The 9927-nt window shown below is 34.5% G+C and overlaps 2 pseudogenes; both read left to right on the top strand.

The window, feature by feature from the left end:
- The first annotated feature begins 2769 nt into the window (after nucleotides 1-2769).
- On the top strand, nucleotides 2770-3595 carry LOC115985032 (annotated as a pseudogene).
- A 2867-nt stretch (nucleotides 3596-6462) lies between these two features.
- Nucleotides 6463-7975, top strand: LOC115985031 (annotated as a pseudogene).
- The last annotated feature ends 1952 nt before the right edge of the window (nucleotides 7976-9927 follow it).

Raw genomic sequence — 9927 nt, 5'->3', positions numbered from 1 at the left:
ACAGCAAACAGTAGATAAAATTCAAGTGATTAAAGAGCAGCTCCAAACAACTCAAAGTAGGCAGAAGAGTTATGCAGACGTTAGAAGAAGGAAATTAGAGTTCCAAGTGGGTGATCATGTGTTCTTGAGGATTTCACCTACCAAAGAAGTTATGAGATTTGGTTTACGAGGTAAGTTGAGCCCTCGTATCGTAGGACCTTTTGAAGTCTTGGAGAGGATGGGTAAAGTTGCTTATAGGCTTGCCCTACTACCTTCATTATCAGGGGTACATAATGTTTTCCATGTCTCAATGTTAAGGAAATATATTCCAAACTCCAGTCATGTAATGGATTATGAGCCTCTAAAATTAAGAGATGACTTAACTTATGAACAGCAACCAATTAAATTTGTGGACAAGAGGGAGCAAGAGTTGAAGCGTCGTACCATACATTATGTTAAGGTTCAATGGAGGAACCAGTTTGTAAGAGAGGCTACATGGGAGTTAGAAGATGAAATGAATGAGAAATACCCATATCTTTTTGAGGACTTAGGTATGTCAAGTTTAGAGGACTAAACTTATTTTAAGGGGGGGGGGGGGAGAATGTAATACCCAGGAAAAAAATTAAAAATAAAAGGAGGGGCATTTAAGTAAATTTGTTTATGGGGTCAACTTTTATAATTAATATTACTAAGGGGTTTTTTAGAAAATAAGGTTGAAACCCTAGTTTATATTGTATAATTTTAAGTCAGAGTATACTGGTAGATGTTTTGAGAGAGAAGACTACCCAAAATACTGAAGTAGAGAAGATTTGACTGCACATTTGAGGTAAGAGCCTAAAAATCTCTTGTCAAATCTAAACTTTATTTAGAATTAGAGTATTTTATTTATGTGGGTATTTTAACCAGTAGGGAAACTATTTATTTATTCAAGAGTTTTAATGATGCAAACGAAGAAAAATTTAGATTTATATTTCGGTCAATTTGACGCTACTACCTACAGATTTTTTCTATGCTCAGCATTTTTATATATACACACACGCTCTGGTGTGATAAGAGTAGCTGGTAGTTGTAAATTTTAGGCGTGATGGGTCTAAGGGTTAACTTTCTGCACAGTTTCATTGTTTAAGAAACTGTGCCCGAATTGATGGGAAAAAAAAGGGTCTAATAAGCATAGGTTTAGGTTTGAGGTATGACAAGTTATTAAAAAAAAAATGCAATGAAGAAGAAGAAAGCTATAAAGTGTAGCACACGTCCTTGTCTAGTGTGACATAGCACTGCTTCTAGGTGCTATAGCCTTATTTTTTTAAGGCATAAATGGTGGCAAAATATATATAAATATATATATATATATATATATAAAGAAAAATGTTATGACTAGGTGGAATTTTGGTGTGAGATAAGCAGACAATTATGAGATGTTTTAATAGTCGTTTTTTAGTTGGGTACCGTTATAAGTCTTTCTTGAATTATTTGATTATTGAGTGAATTGTGCTTATAAATTGTTAGGTGAGATCTAAGGATTTTAGAGAAAGTATTAGGGAGAAATTCTTTGTGGTGAGCTAGCTGAAGTAAGTAACCATATCCTAATTGGTTTTATCTTTGCGTATTTTAACTACTGAAAATTGTTTACAGTTGTTACAATTTATTTCTATTGTATTACTGATTTCAAGTAAAGAATTATCACAAATATATTTGAATATTGAATATATGATTATATATATATGTATTTGAATAAGATATATTTTTGTTAAAAACTATGATTTCATATATATAATTATGGACAATTTGACTATAAATTGATTTTGATACCCAAACCAATGAGGGTTATTCATTGGTACTCTGATACCCAAACCAATGAGGGTTATTCATTAGTATTCTGATACCTAAACCAATGGGGGTTATTCATTGGTACTTTGATACCTAGCCAATGGAGGTTATTCATTGGTACTTTGATGCCTAGTCACGGGGATATAGTGTGACCATAGTCATAAGATTGTTAAGAATATGAATTACGTTTGAATATTTAACTATTTTGAGTCATTAAAACTGCTTATGTATTTTTGGAACCTATTGTAAGTTATAGCTTTTGATATATGGAAAACTGACTACTTTCTAAACCATCTATGATATAATTGTAAGATTAAAGTATGTGATCTATTTCCAAAGTATTATTTTAAGATTATGAAACTTCTTTAGCTATTTTTGAAAACCCATAGCATATTATAACTTTTGAAGATTCATATTACATCTTATTACTTTACAGATCTATTGTTGGATAGAATTTATTCGGATTTTGGTTACTTATTGAGTTGTCAACTCACCCCTATCTTTCTCCTTTCAGATTTTGATCAAGAAGAGTAGCATATGTTTGAGCTTTCGCTAGGATGTGCGCATGAGGGAAGTTTAGGAAATCAATGGAATAAGATTTGAACTTTTATGTTTAAGATTACCATTTGTGTAGTCCTTTAGATTTAAAGGATTTAGTTTATTCTTATTTGATGTTGAAAGATTATTATTTGGAGATCTTTTGAGAATTGCTTTATTGAGGATATTTTTAAATTTATTTATGAAATTTTCTTGAGGATAATTCTTTAATTGTTAAGAGGGCCTTACACACTTATAGGGTGTAAACTTTGTGAGTGTGTGGCTATTGTCACGTACTTAGTTCTTACTTGGGTTTAGGGCGTGACAGTTCCCCTCCTCATTCATTATAAAAATTGAGTTATAAAAAAAAAAAAATAAAGATTTTATCGTAGTGCACGTGATTATTTTGCTTGTCATTAGGAAAAAATGGAACTTGGCGATACGTTGCCTACTATTGTTGCTGGTTCACTTAAAAATAATCGTATGCGCAAAGAGCTGAGCATTGACATTCCAATAGTCATGGAAAATGATCTTATGTGCCACGAGTCGATCATTGATGTTTCACTAGCCATGGAGCCAGCTTGGTGGCCCGAGTGTTGCATCTACAGGGTCCCCCAAGAAACTTCGCGAGGTAAATAAAGAGGCCTACACTCCAAAGCTAATATCAATAGGCCCTTTTCACTGTGGTGGAAAAGAACCAAGAGACAAGGATGATGAAAGAGAACAAACGGAAATGGAAAAGCTGAAAGTGGGTTACTTAAAGAAATTTTGTAATCGAACTAGGAAATCCCAAAAGAAAATAGCAAGGATCATTGAAGAAAACGAAGAAAAGATTCGCCATTGTCACATAGAAAGCTTTGATATTTGCCATGAAAATTTCGTGAAAATGGTTCCATTGGATTCAACATTTATCATTGAGCTCTTCTTGAGGAGTTACATGGAGGAAGAATATGAAAATGATTATATATTAAGTAAACCATGGCTAAAGATAGGCATAAGTCATGACTTGATATTACTTGAAAATCAACTTCCATTTTTTATCCTAAAGGAGTTACACAATCAATTTTCCAGGTCTGAAGAAAACAACAATATTTCCTTTCGTAGGCTTGCATGTAAGTTTTTTCATCTCACTGGCAAGAAATTGCTTGAGAAGGAAATAAAACATTTCACTGATTTGATCAGATATTTCTATTTTCCGTATCTACCCTTAAAAGTGGAAATGGCATCATTTCTGAACTACGTAGTGCAATAGAGTTGTACGAGGCAGGAGTTATATTCAGAACAAGTGAAAAGGGAAAAATGTTACTTGACATTCTGTTAGGTTCTAAGACTTTAGGAACTAAATGTATTAGAACTTCAATATGTGATGTGTTGTCAAACCATGATCAAAACTTAGAGTCTAGAATTAGGTTGCTCAAAGTGTGTTTATTTGTAAAATTGGAATCGAGTGAATTGTAGGATTTATTGGCTAAATCTGCAAGGCTTGATCGATCGAAAATTAGGCTCGATCGATCGAACCTCACGCAGATTATATTTTTGTAGAATTTTCCAACTCAGCTCAAGCCCAATTTGACATGTAGGGTTTTATATTTTACTCTAAGTATAAAAGGAAAAACCCTAGCCACGTTTTAGATATTGTTGATATGTTGTGTGTGTTAATCTTCTGTGAGATTTAGAGGTGTTTACCTTTATACACACTTAGGGTTATCAAGATCAAGACTGATGTCATAAACTTGGTGATCTCTTTAGTTGCTATTTCAAGAGTTTAAAGAAAAACACAAGTAGGAGAACTTGTGATTGCTGTGGATCAAGGAAAGAAGTAGTTCGTGGACTCGGAGCTGTCATGTGGTCATGGTAGTAAGTTTTCTACACGAGGTAGCAATAGGATGTTAGTGGTATAAGTCTTATTGTGAAAACTTTAATTCTTTCATAGTGGATCTGTTTTACCTGGAGGATAGCTAGGTCAAATCCTCTTCAGGTTTTTTACCAGTTTAGTTTTCCTAGGTTATCATATCGTTGTGTTATTTACTTTTCCGCATTTTTAGATGATATGATTTGAGTGTGTTAACCTAGATCTAATAATTTATCTAAGTAATCACTTGGCTAAATAACTAGGTTAAACAACTTGTGTTTTAAGGGGTCTAAAAATGTACAAGTGGTATTAGAGCGGGTTAGCTCTTGTATTTAGATCCTTTGATCTAAGAGTTGATCCTTGACCCCTGTTGTCATGGATTCTTTGAAGTTCTTATTGCTAAAATTCCAACTTGTCTACTTTTGGTTTGTGTTTCTTGTTGCATGTGTTAAGTCTTTCCTTAAGTATCATGGTATAATTACATATTATGATAATTATGTGTGTTATATTGCTTTAACCACCTTAAAGGCACATGATTCTTGTCTTTGGTATTTGGATAGTGGTTGTTCCAAGCATATGACAGGAAATAAAGCTTTATTCAAGAAACTTTTTGAAGGAAAGATTGGGACAGTCACGTTTGGAGATGGAAGCAAATCAGTGATCAGAGGCATTGGAACTGTGGACATTCCAGGGTTATCGATTTTTGAAGATGTCTGGTATGTTAATGGGCTGAAGGTTAACTTACTCAGCATCAGTCAGATTTGTGACAATGGACTGAATGTTCTCTTTACCAAGTATGAATGTGAGATACTTGATGGAGGAGGTGACTGAATGTATATTGGTGTTAGGATAGCTGACAACTATTATGGTATGACACCAAGTATGAGCAACAAGTTTTTCAGTGGAAAGATCAATCAAGTAGACTTATGGCATCCACGGTTGGGACATGCAAGTCGCAAGCAATTAGAGAAGATCTCCAAGTGTGATGGAGCTATTGGTTTGCCCAAGTTTGAAAAGATAGAAAAGTACATATGTGGACCATGTTAGATGGGTAAACAAGTGAAGTCCAAGCATCCTTCTGTAACTAAAGTTCAAACTTCAAGACCTCTAGAGTTGTTGCACATTGATCTCATGGGTCCTGCTAGAGTTCAGAGTTTAGGTGGAAAGAAGTATATTCTAGTTGTTGTGAATGATTGCACTAGATATACTTGGGTTGTGCTTTTAAGAGATAAGGACGAGGCTCTAGAAAAGATGATAAACTTATGCAAGAAATTGCAAGTGGAAAAAGGTACTATGATAGCCAAAATTAGAAGTGATCATAGGAGATTTGAAAACACAAAACTGGCTACCTTTTGCAATGATCAAGGCGCATATCAAGAGTTCTCATCACCTAAGACACCACAACAGAATGGAATAATGAAACGGTAGAATAGGGTTGTTCAAGAGATGGCTGGTGTCATGCTACATAACAAAAAGATGCCCAAGTCCTTCTAGGGAGAAGTAGTTAACACCGCTTGCCATACACTCAACCAAGTGTATTTCAGACCTGTTTATTTATAGAGTTGGAATCGAGTGAATTGCAGGATTTATTGGCTAAATCTACAAGGCTCGATTGATCGAACGCAAATTACTTTTCTACAAAATTTTCCAACTCAGCCTAAGTCCAGTTTGATGTGTAGGGTTTTATATTTTAATCCAAGTATAATAGGAAAAACCCTAGCCACGTTTTAGATGTTGATATGCTGTGTGTTTGAATCTTCTGTGAGATCTAGAGGTGTTTACCTTTATACACACTTAGAGTTATCAAGATCATGATTGATGTCATGAACTTGGTGATCTCTTCAATTGTTGTTTCAAAAGCTTAAAGAAAAACACAAGTAGGAGAACTTGTGATTGTTGTGGATCAAGAAAAGAAGTAGTTCGTGGACTCATAGCTGTTATGTGGTCTTGGTAGTAAGTTTTCTACATAAGGTAGTAATAAGATGTTAGTGGTCTAAGTCTTATTGTAAAAACTTCAATTCTTTCATAGTGGATTTGTTTTACCTTGAGGATAGCTAGGTTAAATTATCCTCAGGTTTTTTACAGGTTTGGTTTTCCTAGGTTATCATATCGTTATGTTATTTACTTTTCCGCATTTTTACATGATATGATTTGAGTGTGTTAACCTAGATCTGAATAATTCATCTAAGTAATTACTTTGCTAAATAACTAGGTTAAACAACTTGTGTTTTAAGGGGTCTAAAAACGTACACATTCAATTCGCAAACATGCCCTTGAAAAGATGTCCATGCTTCAATTTCTCATGGCTCTTAAATTGCTTACCATGCTTGAAGTGCTTTCCTTGCTCGGAAGGAATTGAAACTTTCCTGTATGTTCCTCAGTTTTTGGTACAAGACAAAACCGAAGGCCTTTTTTGAAACCTCATGGCCTTGGAACAATGTCATTATTCATCTGAAGCTTACATATGCAATTATATGTCTCTTGGATTATCTTATCAGCACTAGAGAAGATGTGGAGCTGCTCGTTGATAAAAGGATTATAATTAACATGTTAGGCAGAAATGAAGCAATTGCCACAATGGTAAACAAACTTGGACTTGAAATTGTGGAAACGGGTTCCAGTTATTTTGGTCTTGCTCAAGAGATTAACAACCACTATGACGAATATTGATAAGCCAAAAACGTATTAACCCCTTGTGATGAATTAATTAATTAATTAGCTAAGTTTATTAATTAATCAAATTAACATGCAAACGCGTGGTAGCACAAAAAAATCACCAATTAAACTAAGTATGCAATGGAAAATAAATTGACACAGTGATTTGTTTACGAATGAGGAAAACTAACACAGCAAAAACCCTACCAGTTGATTTTCAAGTCACCACTCCCGAAATTACACTATTATCACAACAAGCAGTTACAAGTAAAGGAATCTCAATACCTTATACCAACCTACAGTTGAACCCTTACCCCAATACTCAATTGGACTTGTTCTGTAGTGACAATTTTTCCTTTTGATGCACAGCTCCCAATACCTGACTAACCAATTGTGCGGATCCTAGTATGCGACTTCAAACAGCAACTAGAGAAGGTTGTTGGCTGCAAAGTTCTTTAGTTCATCCCAATGATGAAGATCAAGAAGATGCTTGGTCATAAATACCTACGGTGCACAAACATAGCAACTTCTTCACAAGAATGATGAACTAGGGCAAAACTCTGTCTTCGATCACAAATTGCTTAAACAAACTTTGCTCAACACTTGTGCAACATGTGTCCACTTTGAACCCAAACACATAATTATAGATTAGAGTCAAAACAAAACTGAATTTCTGTTTTTTATAAACCTTGATAGATGCCTATCTGTCAAGCTGCTATCAAGCAGCTGTTGAGCCACGGGGTTGGAACGACTCTTCAAGCCCGATAGATGGCTAATTGTCGAGCTTTAATGATAGGCACTTTTTAGACTTGAATCTTGGATAGACTTGCATGGCTTTAACACTTGATCTTGAAACACAGTTTCTTGAAGTATTAAACACATCCTAAATCTACCCAAATATAAGTAAAGTGCATTTTGTCAAAAGATTAGCAAATTACATAAAATAGTAACATATGTTCCTAACAAGTAAATCACATATGTCCTAACAAATGTTGCAATCGTAATATGGGAAACTTGAGAAGTAGCTATTTCTCCAATCTTCGGAGAGGCACTGCAACTATTATTGGTCTTATAGTCCTGGGGTTCACTCTTTGGAATTTCATAAGGCCTCACGTACATCATTAAAAAGATTCAAAACATGAGTTGTAAATTTGTAATCAGTATCTGTTGGAGTGTATTGGGTTTGGTTTACATGTTATGAATTGCTTCTGAGATACCCTTTTGTTCCTAATTACCATATAACTGAGTATGTATTTTAGCCAATAATGTTTTATCTACCGTTATTTCACTTTACTACTGAATGCTAATAATAATATCATTGTTTCTTGTAAGGTTAATGCCTACTATTGATTATTCTTTTAAGAATAACTTGCCAATGTTCGGTGTGTTGCACGTATATGTCATCAATTCATTTTGAAATTTTTAATAAGAAATTATTTCTCTGACTTATTTTAATAAGAATTCATTTTGAAAATTATAAATTACACATTCTAACTTTGCCAAAATTTAATTTAGTCATGCAACTTCTAATTTTTCATTCTTATAACTTCTTCCATTTTTAACGTAGTCTTTTTGTCTTATTCCATTACAATATAACATAACCCCTTATATTCTCGTAGAATTTATAGCCCAACAATTAAAGAATAGAACATTCATTTTAAAATTTAATGACAAACGTTGTTGAGTTAATCGAACAGGCAAGTACAGAAGGAAATTAACTACAAATTGTGGGGTGTATCGGAGAAGAGATTGTGTGTGTAGAATGGATCAAAAGGGATAGGGTTCCTCTACAAATCATTTGAGCTTAACGAAATTGTTTCTCTAGTTTTTAGATTTCAAAATGATGTAGTTTTATGGGAACTTAATAAAAACCCACTTAACATAGTAGATATAAGGACTACATTGATAAAAATTTAAAGTTATAGGACTAAAATGAATAAATCAAAAGCTATATGACTAAATTGATCTTTAGATTAGGGCTGTCCACGAGTTAGATCGGATCGGATTTTGGGTTAACCCGTACTCGACCCAATTGGATCAGGTGAATAAAAAAGGGACCTGAGACCAACCGAATTTTAGGTTGGACCCGATGGCTTAGGTTTTCGATTGATCGAGCCGAAATCGTTGGGTAATTCGGGTCTGAAGTACAGCAAGAACAAAAATTCAAAACCCAGACTCAAAGAACAGAAAAATAAAAACCTAGACCCATGAGAAATCAACCAAAGAACAGAGAAATCAAAACCAACCCAAACCTATGAGAAATCAACCAAAGAATAGAGAAACCAAAACCAACCCAAACCTATGAGAAATCAACCAAAGAATAGAGAAACCAAAACTAACCCATACCCATGAGGAATCAACCCAAAGAACAAAGAAATCAAAACCCAGACCCATCATAAATCAACCCAAAGAACATAGAGAAATCAAAGCCCAAAACACAAACAACAATCCAAACCTACAGAAATCAAATAGCATAAATAAGTCCACAAACCCCAAATTTATGAGACGAAAAGAGAGTACACTAAACTGGCACCACCACCACTCCATCTCCCAACATCACCACATCCATCACAAGGTCAGTAAGAAATTTAAAAAAAAAAATACTAACCCACCATCAAATGCACAAGATCAAAGCTTCAGATGGTAGATCAGAGGAAGCTTTAAGGGAGAGGGGTTTAGGCGAGAGAGAGACTACTTGAACTGAACAATGGCAGGTCATTGATGATGGCGACTTAACAACGGCGGCGGTAAGAAGCGGCTAAGGTTAGGGATTTAAGAGAGAAGAAGAGAGGGGAACGTGAAACTAAAAGCGATGCTTGTGGGAGTGGAGTGTTGAGGCTTAAGAATTGAGGGTCTTGTGATTTGAGACTCTTATGAGAGTGGAGTGGAAGACTGAACATCTAAAAATCTTATTTGATTTGATTTTGCATTTGTGTGTAAGTTTCAATTATTCAGAACTCAGACTATAGAGTAGAAAGTAGAGGCTATACGGGTTGTCTTATCACTTCAGACTTAGAGACCCAAAAAAATCCTTTTTATTTTTTTTTAATAAATTTGAAACTATCAGGCGGGTTGGG

The sequence above is a fragment of the Quercus lobata genome, chromosome 4, assembly GCF_001633185.2.
Source record: "Quercus lobata isolate SW786 chromosome 4, ValleyOak3.0 Primary Assembly, whole genome shotgun sequence".
Classification (NCBI taxonomy): domain Eukaryota; kingdom Viridiplantae; phylum Streptophyta; class Magnoliopsida; order Fagales; family Fagaceae; genus Quercus; species Quercus lobata.
This window is presented reverse-complemented; position numbering and strand designations above follow the sequence as displayed.